The following is a 15,997-nucleotide window of genomic DNA, read 5'->3' on the forward strand; positions in this document are numbered from 1 at the left end:
CAGGCCACCACAACTGGATTTCCTCACAAAACATTTCCAAAGCTTACCACTTAGCCCTTCATTTACCTACCACACCCTGACTCAAAGTCACTGGAATGTTAGAGAAATATAAATCCAGCACTTACTCCAAACTTGCATGGTTTGACAAGGGTTTATAGCAGCGGTTTATACAGAGATCTGTGGGATTGCTGGAGTACCATTGGCACAATTCCTCCGTCTCGTGCTAGCTTTCAGGAAAGAAAGAAGACATGGACACATTTAGGTCCAGGTGCTCCAGATGGGACCTTCTTTTCCAGAACTTCTTCCTTGCTTCTTTGTGTTTTTTTCTTCAGTGAACAGAACATGAGAAAACAAAGTCATAAGTCTGTCCTCCAAAAGGAGGTTACCTTCTTGTGGGGGAAGGAAAAGACTCCATAGCTGTGAAACTTCTTTCTGGTTCCTCATCGAGTCAGTGGGCAATATCTGCTGTTCCCTCAATAACAGGATTTTTATCAAGGCTCTTGGTGTTCTTCTGTGGTTCTTTTTGTTCCCTGGGTTGATTCTTCCCCCCTGTTTTTTCATCAGATGTCTACTATACTTGATGGAATACCATCTGTGACCTAGCTCAGGACAAAAGTGTTTGTAAGTTGGAATGAGTGTGGGCCCTTCCTTCTCCTAGACCTTTCAACAATTTCTGGACAAGCAATCCCATTTGGCTAGACCATGACAGCTACAAATACAGTCCCCTTGTGACTGGCTGCTGAGACTGATGCTTTAGGTGAAGCAGCAACTGCAGCTGATCCTTAGCAGATTGCCAATTCAACTTTCTATCTAGCTACAAGCCTCCCTCCTGACCTTAGATTGCTAGCTCAGCGCATACCCATAATGTATGTATTTTTTTTGTGTTTATCTTGGATGTCCTTAATGCATAATTCTCAAAGCATACTCTATTTCCAGGTGTCATCCTAACCCTAGGCAAGGCTAGTCATGTCTCAGCCCCTTCATCTTCTTGGTAGATAGCTGAGTTCAGTTACCATCTAAATGCTTGGTCCCTACCACATCATTACTGAAAACAAAACTTGTATATTCATGTTCAGAGTGCTTGGGGGATTTTGTCGAGAAAAGTCTACTGCCACATTTGGTTTTTTCTTTCACAGACAAGCATTCATTAATTCAGAACAAAACACAGGCATCTCTCACAGTCTTGTTAGGATTTTATTTAGCATAGGGCATTGAATCAAGACTCCATCCACCTCTGCAGATGCGTAGTGTGATTATGCGGTCCATAGCCTGTCAGAAACATTTTCTAATCAGGGAAAGGCAATCAGGCATTTTTTTCTCTATTTCAGTTCTTGTACCAAACAGCTCTTGTATTATCTGACACTTATTTCTGTCATAAGAAAGCCTGAGATGTAGAAAACTATGCAGAAGCAAATCATCCGATGAGTTTCCATGTTATACAAGACTGTTTTTCATTGTTCACCATGTTTTTGTTACCTTCTTAATATATTAAAGGCTAGTGTCTCGCATCTGGACCTTGACAGGCTGATGCTGATAAGCTGAGAGTTATGCCCTCTATTTTGACATCTGTTTAATAGCTATAAACAAATGAAATATGATGTGTATAGCTCATCATTGCCCCAGCTATAGGAAACTTCTTGTCATCCCTCTGTGCTGCAACCTTGCAGTCTACAAATTTAGTTGGAAGTTGCCTGGATGGTCCTGCATTTCTGTCTCATAAAATATCTGAACTGTCATTTCTTTTTAGGTGTTATCTGTGTGAATGCAGTTGTCATGAATCTTGCCTGAGAACTGCAGCCCAAAAGACTCAATCCCTTTATGTATTTGCAGAAGAAAATAGCTACAGAACAACTAATGATAATTCGGGTAGCCCCAGACATCTCAATATTGTGTGTCATATCTTACCTATAGGGATATTTGTGAGGGAGGTGATAAATTAGCCTTGCTATCACCAACTGTGTGTGCATAGTTCAAATAGCATTGCGGGAGCTAATATATTATATAATTGAGGATGGAGGAAATTCTAGAGGCGTGCAAAATGGAAATCAAAGTGCCCATTTTTGGAAGTATAGATAGGGAGAAGAAGACAACCAAAGGAATTACACTTACTGCACTTGCTGTTTCTAGAAATAGACAAAAATAAATTATCTATTTGTAACCACTAGAAGACAACAGGTTAATGAGCAACAGCTGACATTAATAAGTCAGAATAAATCATGACAAATTAATTTCCTCTATGTGAGGAACTTTCTGAATCGGGGGACAATGTGATAGATCTTAAATTAAGTATTACCTTAATAAGTATGAAAATACAGTCTGAATAAAACTTCTGTAAGGGAGGAGTAAAAGGCTACCCTTAAATCTCTGGTTTAAAAAACAGGAAAGTTATCAGTGGTTCCTGTGGGTTCAAGAAAAAGGTTAAAGGAAGCATGAGAGTACCATTAGTTCCAAGTTCTCTGTTGAAATGAATCTGTGAGTTCTCTGGTAGTGATAGTTATGCTGGCTTTAATTTTTCTCTGTCATTAAAATGTGGAAAGTAACAGCCCCAACTGAAATGAAATTATTCTTCCACAGGTAGCACACTGAGCAGGTGTTGTAAAGAACAAACTTTTGAACAACTTAGAATCTGTGAGTAGACCGTGAATAGAAATTATTGCTTAGCTTGAATAGAGGTCTTTCCAAAAAATGTAATTCAGTGGGATTTGTAATTACATCATCTAACTAGCACAGTAAAAAGAACAACTACAACAACAACAACAAAAAGCTATATTGGAAATTTCTGATAGTATGCCCTATATGAAAATTGTTGCATCTTTGTAATGGTTTAGAATATTTAATTGTTTCTTCACAAAGAAGTCCAATGAGAAACAGAAAAACACACAGGAACCCACCAATCTTAATTTAGCTCTGTGAAACTAAGACGGAAGAAGGCTGAAATCTGCTTACATGTTTTATTGAATTCAAGTATTTTGCTAATATAACATAAACCAATTTCTAATAATAAAAGTTTTCTGAGAGATGAATAAATGGAAAGAATGCAGAGGAAGACTGGGAATATCTGCCAGGCAGGTGGAGCTATGAAATCCCACACAATGCAGGCATACTATTCCTAGTTTTGAACAAACTCAACTATATCCAAGAAAAATGTTAAAAACACTCATTTCTCGCTTGTGTTAAAGAAAACTTCATGAAGCCAAGCCTGTGCACAGTGTTTGTCATCTGAGTTTCAACTGCCTTCAATAGCCATGAAAACATTAAAAAAAAACGCTCCATGGTTGGATACTTTTTTACGTGTTCTCTGGTGTGTGTTTGTAGCCTAATTCTGCTCTTTGACACTTCTATACCAAGGAAAGGAAACATCCCCTTCCAATTGAGTTGCAAGTGGGTCCAGGCTCAAGCTTACTGCATTCAGAAAGCTGAAAACAGAATTTCATGGCCTGATTTATTTATTTATTTTGTGTGTGTGTGTGTGCGTGTGAAGGTTTTAACTTATCAAATAGCTCCATTGAATAACGTGTCTCGTCACCAAAAATTGTTCTATCTGAGCCTAGATGATTACTTCCAGTAAATTGCAGTGGTCACAAACAAGATCCTGCCTTTATGGGTAAGGATTCTGTTAAATCAGTGGGATGATCATTGCAGTATAACCATGGGCAGGATTAAGATAGACCGCCCCTTCCCTGGCACTTCCCCTGCTTTCCTAACACTGCCTGCTAGGAGAATGCTTCCTGCCCTGGCAGCTCTGCAGCACCTTAGACAATTGACATGGCTGTGAAGTACGGAATGAAAAGCAACAGCAGAGGGAGGCATATGAATAGTTACAGGACAAAATACGTGGAAATGAGCCCTGAAAGCAAACGAGAGGAAAAGAGAAAGCTGGCAGGACAGAGGGAAAGAGAAGGGTAGGGCTGCACAAGTGGGAGGGGGAAGAGGTTACTGCACTTGGGAATCTCAGCAAAACCAATCCACTGCTGGGAAGACAGCAGTTCTGAACTTCCAGGAATTGGAGGGAGGAGGTGGGAAGGCTGAGTTTGGGGATTTTTCTTTGGGTCCTGTTGCAGGCAAAACACTCCACTTGGGGGAGTTTCACTTACTTAATTGCCATGGGATTTCTCTTTTTCCACTGTTTCTATCCTTTCTACTTTTGTCATGTAAAAAGGTAGCTATGAGGATACTAGTTTTGGGAAGAACATCATGGCAGCTTTCCCTGTGTGGATTCACCACGGCCTCTGTTACCATTGAGGGAAAGAGGACAGCAGACAGCCCTTACATGTTAGGCTCCCTGGCTGCTAAGCAGAGCTGTAGCTTTCACAGAGAGAAAGAATCTCAAAACACTTGTGAGCCCTCAGACTCTCTCACGTATTGATTACTTTCTAGTTCTAATACATCCACATGTTGTTATATTAGAACTAGTGCTTGCATCATTTTCTAATTTTATTTCTCATCGAATATTTTCCAAAGCATGTACAGTCTGTTCATAGCAGATAGACCTGACAATGCTCCAAATCTACATGAAGCAGTGTTAAGGTGTAGTGTGAGCCATACCTGAACTATTACAATTTGGACCCATCTCTAGTATGCATAACCAAAACAGTGTTCAAGCACGTGCTTCGTATGTCCTAAAATATGGCCCAGTGAGCTTTCAGAGTAATGTGCAGTCTATTGCACTGTAGAGTGCATTTGCCTGTTAAAAGCAAGATACAAAGATAAAAATCTCACAATATCTATATGAGGTGAACAAAGTATCTTTATTATTATTTTTTTATTGATGGAAATATTGAAGTAGGGAGTCAAGCAATTCGACCAGAGTTACAGAGGATAAACATGCCAGGATTTATGACTCTGTGTCTCAAGCATAGCAGAGCTTTGCCCTGATAAGAGCAGCATATCTGTGAGTCATACACTGGGCTATCACCTGCAGACCTTCCTTCCTCAGCAAAAGATCAAGGTGAGCTGCTCTTCCCAGGCAGCTTAAAACTTTCATTACAGCTGCTCACATTACACCTCTGCTGTAGCTCCTTGCCATTTGTGTAGTGAGGAATCCTCTTGCTGGTGTCAAATCCAAATAAAATGAATAGACTGTAGAATCAGCGCATCCAGCTTGCAGATGGCTCCTATAAACACTCTCACTTATCTTCTGTTCCTGACTATGCATAAATCACTAGCTCCATCTGCCTGCTGCTTCTTTCAGTGTCTGGGGCATTATAACTCATTAGGAGGTTGCAGGGAAACTCATCTCAGGCTGCAAAGGTTTTTGCCAAAAAGCACAAGACACTGAACCCAATCCTCAGGAAAACACACGCGTCAGCATTTTGCTGATGATTCCTTTGCAGAAAGAAATGCCTGGTTTATTTTAAGCTCCTGTCAAGGTAGAGAACAGGCTATTTGAAAGCCTAGGGTATCAGGGAAGAAATCTTCATTCCCTATTTTCCTGTGCTTCACAGTGAGAGGCAGTGATGGCAAGCACATATCCTGACAGATTTCACCATCATTCTTCTTGGCCTGGAGTCACTTTCAGTCCCTCCTGTGCCTGTGCTTGCCTGCTTACTATAAATAACATGCTCTCAAGAAAAAAAAAAAAAAAAAAAAAAAAAAAAAAAAAAAAAGTAGCTTCTTAGTCTGTTGCTGGCAATGGGAAGCTATTTTCATGCTGCTTGTCAAGTATTTGGGGCTCTGGCTTGGATTTCTATCATCATGCCAAAAATAAACAGATTGGTTGTGCTACATGTTGGGGGTGGTTGCAATACACCAGGTGAAGGAAGGACTTAAAAATGCTCAGCCTCAGAGAGGGAGCAATATAGGATGATACAGCCTGAGGCAGAAAGAGTGTAGGAAAAAAAAAAAAAAAAAAAAGAAGGTTAAGCAGAAATCCTTAGGGTTTGGGAGGAAAAGAGCTTGTGAGTGAGGGGAAGACATCTGTGATAGAGTGTGGCCAAGCACAGCGACTGTGGGTGACCGTGGCCCCAACACACTGAGATGGTAAAGGAGCTCTTGGGTGAGAGTTCTCATTTCTACTTATGGGTAGCTTTTTCTTATTAAAAACCTTCACATTTTTTTTACTTACTTGAACATGATTTGGAAATTGAATGAATATTTCCCGTCTGAATGTTATTACTAGCATATGTAGCTTATTAAAATGTCCATGTTTTGCCCTGAAGGCACCTATTTCTTACTCGCTGTTGCTCAGTGCTAGTCTATCCCAGGGCAGACACATCCTTTTTGCTGTGCCCAGCACGAGTTGGGATCTGAAAGTTTGGCTAGCTGCCACACTGGACTTGTCTCCTTGGTCTGATGGAGTAGCTCATGGCAGGGATATTCTCTCTGCAAAGGACAAGATCTAGCTGCTCTGGCATTTCATGGTAGTTTGTTGAGATCAGGTCACCATTATTCATTACAGATTTGCCTTTATTTATTTATTTATTTGTTTGTTTGTTTAAACTCCCTGTCCTTCAGAGACCTGCGTTCTTACCGTAGGACTTTCCTCACCTAAAAGGTGGCTGAAGAAGCTTCTTCTAAGCAGTTGGTTGGCTGCCATGAGGCTGCACCCTCACTCAGTGAGTGGACTGGCTTAACCCAGGCCAAGAGGTGAAGCACGATCCTTCAGACAAAGTGACCATCTCACTGTGCCAACGTCTGAAGCCATGGGGCTCGGGGTATGAAGCAGCCTATTCAGCCCCTGCCCTGTCAGGGGCAGGTGCAGCCATGTCCCTCAGAGGCCTATAACCGCTGGTTGAAAAACACATTTTTCTTTAGCTTCAGCTTCCAGAGTGATGGAACTGATATAAGCATATTCCCCAGAAGTATTTTTGCTATTTTGATCAATTATGATGCAGTGAGATATTTTAAATCTTATCCTTACACAGAATTTAATAACAATTTAAGCAGTGGTTTAAAAATAACTGCACAGGTCATTATGTAGGTTCCCTTAGGATGCTCTATGTTGATTTTTCTAAAACTGGTTGTCCAGACTAACAACTGATAAAATAACACTGATAGCTGTATGGGAGTGTTACATTAGATAAAGTAATTCAAAGCATGATTTAGCTGAACCAGTAGGGGTGTGTCTAGTGTGATTTTTCTATCCTCACTCAAACATCATAAGAATTTGCTGTTCTAATTCTTCCAAGTGTTTGTTTGTTGTTGTTGTTTTTTTTGTTTGTTTGTTATATTTCTACATCTTTTGTGCATCCTCCTGAATAGCATCTCATAATTAGATACACGCAATTTAAATTATTTATCATATTGATCCTTTCTGACACTCCCTGAGAAAATCCATGATGTTCTTATTTAGCCTACTTTATGCACACTGAAGGACCGATTTTGGTGTAAACAAATGTTTTTTTCTAGCACTTTTTTTTTCATCCCTGTGTGTTTCTCTAGATCCAAAGAACGCACTTCCTGTAGAACCTAAAGCATCACCAAATTGCAGCCTTATAATCCTTTCTGGTTGTATGGCGCAAGGGAGGTACAGTCTACAGCAGTGGGAACAAGCTGATAACAAGAAAAACGTCCTGCCAAACGCCCAGCACATTTCAGGCAGGCTGGCTGGCTGCAGCTGTGCATGAGGTGTATCTCACAAATACTGCTCCAGGCTGTGGCTTTGTAATAAAATCTCCCAGAAACCTTGTTCTCTGTCAGCTCTTACTTGACGTCCTTTATTTAGAAAATACCCTGGGAACCCGATGATCTGCCAGAGTGAGATTACTCAGCCTTTGGATGCACTGTAGAACTCATCTCGCCCTTCACTTTTCCCTGGCTGCTCAAGCAGCAGGCTTTTTTTGATTTTCACCTGTTCACAGAAAGGATTTTGGACCGTTAGATGTGGGTCCTTTGCACGATTTGGAATCCTTATTATAGGTGTAAGACACACAGAATCCAGAGCAAAGCCTACTGTTTTATTTTATGTACTTGAAGAGGTAAATAATATACATGTATATGATCAAAGATACTTTTTCTACTTTCCTGGATTTTTATGTGCTCCTTTTTGTTTTACTGTTTCATAATGCAGACAGCTACTTATCAGGCTGTAATCATTCTGCTTCTTTTGATGGTGTTGCTGCATACACCAAAAGCAGAAAAGCAGTTCAAAATATAGGTCACTTTTCTTTTGGTTTCCTTACTTTACATATAGTAGAATGAATAAAATATGTATTTTTAAAAACTGTGACTTACAGACTTCTGGAAGAGCTGGAGTTTTATACAGTAAGATGATAATAAATAGTATTTGAAAACTGGGAGTCTAGATATGTGTCAGACTTTGGGGTTATATATAAATATATATGAATTATATATTTTTTCACTGAACAGTAGAACTGAGGAAGGATGGGGGAAAAGCTTCTCTGTATGCCTGGTGTCAGCTCTGGGTTTGTTATGGTACCTCACTGCAGGAAGGTGACATTCAGCTTACCGTGTTTTAAGCGTATAAAGGGCATGTGCTCCACTCTGGGCTGGGGTCTGGAAGAAAAGTGAGGAAAAGTGCCTGCTGTGACAAGTGCTCTGCTCAACCAGCTCAGTTCACCTGCAACATGGGCTGGGATTTGACGTGCTGGCTCGAGTCGCTTCTGTGCCGGCAGCAAGGCACGGCTAGGCTGGCTGCCCACAGAGCTGCACCAGCCTGCAGCACTGCTGTTGGCTTACTGAGCTTCTCTCCTGTTCCAGTTGGCACGAGAAGCCTGCTTCCCAGAAACGCACTAGATCAAGTCACCTTTGACCTCAAGAAGTGATAAAAACGTGATGAAGTAAGCATTTTTCCCCCCAACATGATGCTTCTGAATGAGGTGAGGCTGTTTGTGCCTCGCTGTGAAACAAAAACAGGAATTAAAAAGGCAGGGAACATCTGAGGTAACAGCGTGTGGGTGAACACATGATTTAGCCGAATCGTTGGGCACACGGGACTATTAAACCATCGTCTTATTTGAAACAATAGGGAAAACAAAAACAACAAAACATCATCAAACAGCAAAAACATCGAAGCAAAAATGAGACGTGACCACATAAGATGTGGGAAGATGAAGTTACAGCTACAGAAATCAGAGCAGATTTTCTTCTCTCCAGCAGGTGGTAGGATTTTCTCAGCTACACGCAGGCAGTAGCAAGAAGAATCACTCAAATCCTAACCTCTGAAGAAGCAATCCCGTGCCTTTTTTGATTTGCAGATTCCTAAAAATTTCCAGTGGAGTCAAGGATAACAAACTTAAGCCATTGGAAGAGATTTGCATGCTGCCTGGCATGACTGCTCTCAGTAGTCCTTGTAACTGGGATTTAAACCATGTGATATGGCTTTTCCATACTATGTGTGAAAGCCCACAGACAGCATTTTCTCACACAGTTTGATGTGCAGTTAGGGAGATCAGATAAAAAAATGTGCCCTGTAGAAGGTTATTTCAGCTTTTGAGTCTGAACTTTTCTGAAACCCTCAATGAAGGGCAAGTCTTTTGTTCTCTTAATGCAAGCAAAAATTAAAATAGATGGAAATTCAAGCATGTTTTCCCACTCTTCAAGAAGGTAGTAGAAGAGGATTGAACAAGGCAGTGTGGTTTCTGCATGAGTACACTCATTCTTTTCAAAATCAAGGTCAGTAGAACAGAGAGAAAGTCACTTAAAAATTGGCTTTTGTATTTTTCTTGTTCTTTTAATGAGCCAGATAAGATGAGGGTAAGGAAGAACCAATTCATCCCTACAGATGTGGAGGTTTTATTCATGCTCTTTGGTTTCTGGGTGAGTCTTACTGTCTGTCTTTTGTGCAGGCTTAGAATTTGTGGATCAGCAGAATTCAGGGGTTGCCAAAATACTTCCCTGTAATAGCCACTCCTGAATAAATAGATATTCAACCATCTGCCATGTACAGTGTTTAAGAGGTGGCCAAGTCACAGTACTGGCTCTAGGCAGGTAAGATGCCCGGAATAATTTTCCTGCTGCTTTTACTGTGATCATTTGCATCTATCTGCAGTCCCTGGAGCATCACGGATGTCCCCGGAGCTTCTAAATCTATTTTCCATCTGTTGCCTGCTCACCTACAACAGCACTAATATGCCCCAGAAGATTTTGCTGCTTTTGTTGACAGCAAGAGCAGCACTTGGAGCCTTCTGCTGCATGCTAGTGCTGCCGGGAGCTGGCAGGCAGCAGGAATTAACAGCTTCAGAGCCCTGCAGATAGGGTTAGGTGGAGAGTCAGACCGTGTTTGAAGCCATCTACTTGTGCAGGGAAATTAGAAGCTCACAAACAACCCGAAGGGCGCTGCTGGGACCTGACACCTGCATGTTCAGAGCTGTTAATGTGATTGTCCCCTCCTCGTGTAGCTGGGCTGAGGGCAGACTTGGATCTCCTTGCTGGTCAGAGCAGCCAACCCAGCAAATAAAAAGCAATTTACTGTGCTGCACCCAGGAAGAAGGAGGAGGAGGAAGGGTGAAAGCAGATTAGCTGTGTTTTCGGGGCATAAACATCCATAGGATGGCTTGTTGTCCCCTCTGCTGCTCAGCCTAGCAGCTGCAAGCACAGCCGAGCTCCCTGCAAGGAGCAGGGGAATGGGGAACTGAGGGGATGCTTCCTCATGTTGGGGGGATACGGCTGGGGGCAGGAGGAAGGAAGGAGCTCTCAGAGCTAGCAGAGAGAGAGATTTGGGCATAATATCCCTCCAAAGAAATAATATCTACTGATTAATTGATCTGTGCTCTGCCCTGGGACACAGTTTTAGAATTTATTAATTCCAAACTAAATCAATAAATTCTAAACTATTAATTCCCCTCCTAGTGGGACACTGGAGGATGTTGCCATACTGCCTTTTCTGTCACAGCTGGATTTATGGATCCAGGCTTCACAAAGAAGCTGTTGGTCATGCACAGAAAGCAGCATTTGAGTGATCACTCCTACTTTTCCCAGGTACCAAAGTGCATCACCAAACAGCCAGACAGCTATTTCCGAATGTTACTTTTCTGTCTAAATGACTACGGCAGTTGTGGTATCGTGTGATTGAGATGATGTGATGGGAAGGCATCAGAAACATATTTCATAGAAGCAGAGACATAATGAGTGAGTCTGAGAGGCTGACAAGTCTACTGCTAGAAAGGAAAGGGATAAATGGAAGGGGAGCCACCCTTCCCTGGTTTCAGGAGCCAAAAGGTGAAGAAGTAAGAGTAGCTATTTAACAGAGCAGAGCTGAAAGTGCTGTGGTAGGGATGTATGACAAATCTTGTGCCATAACAAAGCAGCAGTAACTGTTGCCACCACCATTTGATTCAAGGTCACTTTGAGAAATAATCCAGCCCCCTGCTGTGATCCCAAGAGCCTCCCTTGGCAAACACTGATGCCCAGGTTATCCCAAAATTCAGGGCAGCCATGGTGAGGCCTCCTGCTGCGGCCTGGCTGGTCGCACAGAAGCTCCTGGTCCTGGCAGCCTCTCCTGGCTCCATGGCAGCGGTGCTGCCCCGTACCTGCTGTCGTTGTGCCTCTCCTGGTGGCTGTGGTAACGCTTCCTACAGTGCTGTGAGAGGCGGCCTGAGGGCGAGGATGGTAGGGAGATGATGCAGGCTTGGAAGGCTTCCCGTGGGAGAGACTGACTCAGATGGAGCCCTTATCTGTGCCTCTTGCACGTGTTGTACAAGTGCCTGCTTGGCATGGGATGAGCTCCCCAGGGGCATCGTTGCACAGACAGGTTCTCCTAGTGGCTCTCCTGAGACTTAACATCTCCTGGGGCCTGTCTCTGTAGGTGTCATCATGCTTGCTGACACTGACAGAAAGAGCTTACCAGTGTACACATATGCTTCGTTACAGGAGTCTCTGTGCTTTTTTAAGCCACAGTGAGAGAAAAACTTCATTGCTTTTGGTATTACTGAGGATGGACTAGTCTGCATGCATGGACTTAAGCCCTATGACGAGCAGCTGAGGGAACCGGGTTTGTTTGGTCTGGAGAAGAGGAGGTTCAGGGGAGACCTTATTGCTTTCTACAACTACCTGAAAGGAAGGTGTGAGAAGCTGGGGGTTGGCATCTTCTCTCAGGTAACTAGTGATAGGACCAGAGGGGATGGCCTCAAGTTGTGCCAGAGGAAGTTTAGGTTGGAAATTAGGAGATATTTCTTCTCAGAAGGAGCAGTCAGGCATTGGAATGGGTTGCCCAGGGAAGTGGTGGCATCACCGTCCCTGGGGGTGTTCAAGGCAAGGTTGGACATGGTGCTCTGAGACATGGTTTAGTGGGAGATATCGGTGGTAGGGGAACGGTTAGACCAGATGATCTTGAAGGTCTTTTCCAACCTGAACGAGTCTGTGATTCCATGACTTTGAAACCCCGTTGTGGCCACAATATGTGGCAGGACCCATCTGCCCAGCAAGCACTGGACAGACATGCTGAGATCTTCACAGGAGCCACGTCCAGCTCCCTGACCACACATTCCATTTCCAGGTGCAGCTTGCACTAGCTGGGCTGGCAACAGCCTCAAGAAACTTGCATATGTCAGCCAGGGACCAGCAACACTGGGAGAGCATTTGGGGTGACCCGGCTGGGGCACAGGAACCAGTTTTATGCTGCCTGAAGAGCTGGGGAGGTATTCCTTAGCCAGTTATACTCCTTTCTTGTCAAGAAGAACAAAAATGTAAGCAATTTCAACTCTACTTTAAAAATCAGCAAGATAAATTTCTGAAAACAAGAATAATGGAAAATACATTTTTGGTCCACATTAGAAATAAATTCTCTGGTGCTTTACTGCTTTAAAGATTGAAGTTGATACTTGGCAGGGGGATGCCCTCAAGTCAGAAATCCACTATTTTCTTGTCTCCTGACAATAGACCATTTTGAAAAGGTTATAAATCGCTGTGATAGCTCAGCCAACATGCTCTCCTTAAAGATTTGTCAGTGTTTGGTACCCATATTCCCAGGAAATCTGATCTGCAGCAAGCACATATGTTGCCTGAGCTGAGGTACAGGGACTAAAGCCCTGCAGCAGCTGCTTCTGGCTGATGCAGGCTTTGTGGTACTTGACACCAGGGCTGAGAGCAACAAGGCTGCCTTGCAGGAATTCCCAGGGCTCCTTCTCCTGGAGCAATCCTGGCAGCAGCAAGACAGGAACTGGAGAACAGCCAGGAGCAATGGGGAGGTGGTGGAGAGGGGCAAAAAGGTGCAGAGCACCCAGCAAGGAGACTGGAATTACTGGAGAGTGCTGACACTGGGACCTGTATAGTCCTGGATAAAGCTACGGGACTTGACTCAGGTGCTTTGAGAAAAGAATCTGGAATGCAGGAAAACTGAGGCTTTCCCAAGGAAAAATAACCATAATGTGACATGATGAAAGACAAAAAAACACTTTTCAAATGGAATGGAAGCAAAATTCACAATATTTCATTAATAATGGGAATTAAAAGATATGGGAGACAAGAAACAGAAGAGGGAGTAGCAAGAACGCTGAGCTGCAAGTATGTTGCTGAAAGCATCTGGATTCTGAGGGGAAGGGCAGAGAGAAGGGAAGAGGAAAGTAATTTAAAATGAGAGGCTGGTCATGGATAGGAAAAATAAACATGAAGATGCCGAGTGCTCTCATGAGTCTTTACAGATCAGCTTTACAACCTGAAGCAGCAAGATCCTTCACACCTACAGGAGTGTGCCACATAAGTACCTTCTCCTATACAACTGCTCTTCCCATAAGACTATGCCCTCCAGCTTCCTATGCTAATTGTTGTTGTAGGACGGTTACATCCCTATGATTTCTTTTATGGTGTTAGCAATGTAGAGGAACCGGTAATGTTCAGTCATCAACAAAATCATCAGAAGCCTCCCGTTACTTCAGAGTGCTCCAGGCACAACAAACAAAGGAAGGGAGTTCAATTAACAGGGTACTGGTAGCTTCATTACTCTTTCTACATAAAGTGCTTGCAGAAGGACTAAACAAAATTAACTGCGGAGATGGAAGCTGAAGTGGAGAATGAAAGGCGAAGAACAAAGAGAGAGGTGAAAATGGACTCTAGCATGTAGCTATCTGATCAGGCATTATGTTGTATCCTGTGCGGGACCAAAAGAAAATCCATCCTCACTGTTAGCCCACTGACTACCGGGGACAGAGCAGTACTGAACATAGCCCCAGCATTCTCAAATGTATATTCTTTTCACGGTGAGCATCTAAGTGTGCCTATGTAGAAAAAATGTGGGAGAAAAATGAGGTCCTGCCAATGAGGTTCTGACTGGCCAGAAAAATGCTGTTTATATGGTTAACTTATATATAGGATTGCCTTTCTGCTGAGACTGTGTTCATTGTGCCAGGCCAAAGATGTGTGCTCTGGGACTCAGGGAGTCCAACATTGCCCTGTGCTGTGGAGCACAGAGATGGAGCGAGCTCTCTGTATGGCCCAAGGTCAGGAGTGAGATTTCAAAAGTAGAAGTGTTTGTGTTGTGAAAAAAGATCAGGGCACAGCACCTTCTCTTGCAGCTATTGTGTTTTGTTTCCTGCTGATAAAAGGGCTCTGTGAGAAACCACAAATGGCACGTGGCTCCACCACAGTTTTCAGTGCAAGCAGGAGCTCAGAGCGGTCCTTTTCACTGCCACTTCTGCACTTCACCTGTGCTTCATTCCTCCTGCCAGAGGAATACTGTATGGTCTCATCCATGAATGGCTGGAGCCCTTTGATCTTTGGAGGAAAAGCTTTACAATGACAACTGCTGCAATCCGATATTAATCTCTGAATGTCCAGTACAGATGGGACAAGCATTTGTGTGCATTATCTAGTTTAATAAAGAGCAATGTAGTATTTTCAGCAGATCCCTGAATGACCTTCCTAGGCTTTAACAACTGATAGATACAGATTTGTTATGCTTTTGCAGCACCATCTTCTGCTAATATTTTCTCCTAGACGGGTAACCAAACACCACCTTACTCAGTCAGAAGTTTTATTTGTTTAATATTGCCAGTCCTGTCCTGTCCTGAGTCAAAATCTCATTTCAAATAGTAGACTTATATGAAGATGCTTTCACTTTTTTATTATTATTTTTATTTTTAAATGCTAACTTGTTTGGGTTCGATTAGGACCACATGTATTACTTGGCACTAAACATTTTGCATCAGCCTAAAGCGTCTACCATGTTCTTAAGACCACAGAAACCAGCTTAAATCATCAGACTTCCCTGGATGCTGTTGCCACTCTACTCTCTAAATAGAGAACATGCCTTTGGTCTCTTTGCAAATCCACACATGCAGATTTAGTTATGTACCTGCATAGGTTTCCAGGGAGAAAGAAAAATGTGATAGCTTGGAAAGGCAAACAAGAGGCACACATGCCTGAAAAGAACAATTATTGCTAAGTGAGCAGGAAGTGTGTGCCAAGGTGCAGTTGGTAAAGAAAGGCCACATCTGCCAAAAGGATGCCTCCCTACAGCACATGCCTGGCTGGGTGATAACCAGACCAATAGCAGATGTGACACTGATGGATAACTCGGTTACACCGCTGACACAGGTGAGGAGGAATATTAGGTATGTTCATTCCCATACAGATACAGGGCTAAGCCTGAGATGTGCAGGAGTGTGTCATGTAAGTGCAGAAAACCAATGAGGGACTTAATACGGTCTGCAAATGCATCTCTCACATTAACTTTTAGCCCTTTCTCAATTTGGGGTGTTTCCATAGACAGACCAAATATTTAAAAATGGGAAGTCAAGCTAGAAGACCCTTCAAGTTGTAGTCTAAGAAAGGGACCTGTGTTTTTTAGTCTTTCTGTTGCCTTACATTTAAAATGCTTAATTCAGGCAGGTTATCAGCTCCCATTCTCTCACTGCAATGTTAATTTTTCAAGCTCTTCAATAACATTTTTCCTCCCCCCTGGTCTGCAAGCTCTGTACCACGCAGTGTGGATCTGAACAGAGCCTTGAGCAGACCAAAGGAAGCGAGTGCCCAGCTGTGTCGTGTGTGTGGCAGAGCGAGGCTGACTGCGTTACTTGGTGAAGGGAGCCTGGGAGCTATTAGGTGATGTGATGGAGATGTTTGACTCCTTCTGAGGAGGAGGAGGGCCCAATTGGGTCAGAAC

Source organism: Aythya fuligula, chromosome 1 (genome assembly GCF_009819795.1).
Source record: "Aythya fuligula isolate bAytFul2 chromosome 1, bAytFul2.pri, whole genome shotgun sequence".
NCBI classification, from domain to species: Eukaryota; Metazoa; Chordata; class Aves; order Anseriformes; family Anatidae; genus Aythya; species Aythya fuligula.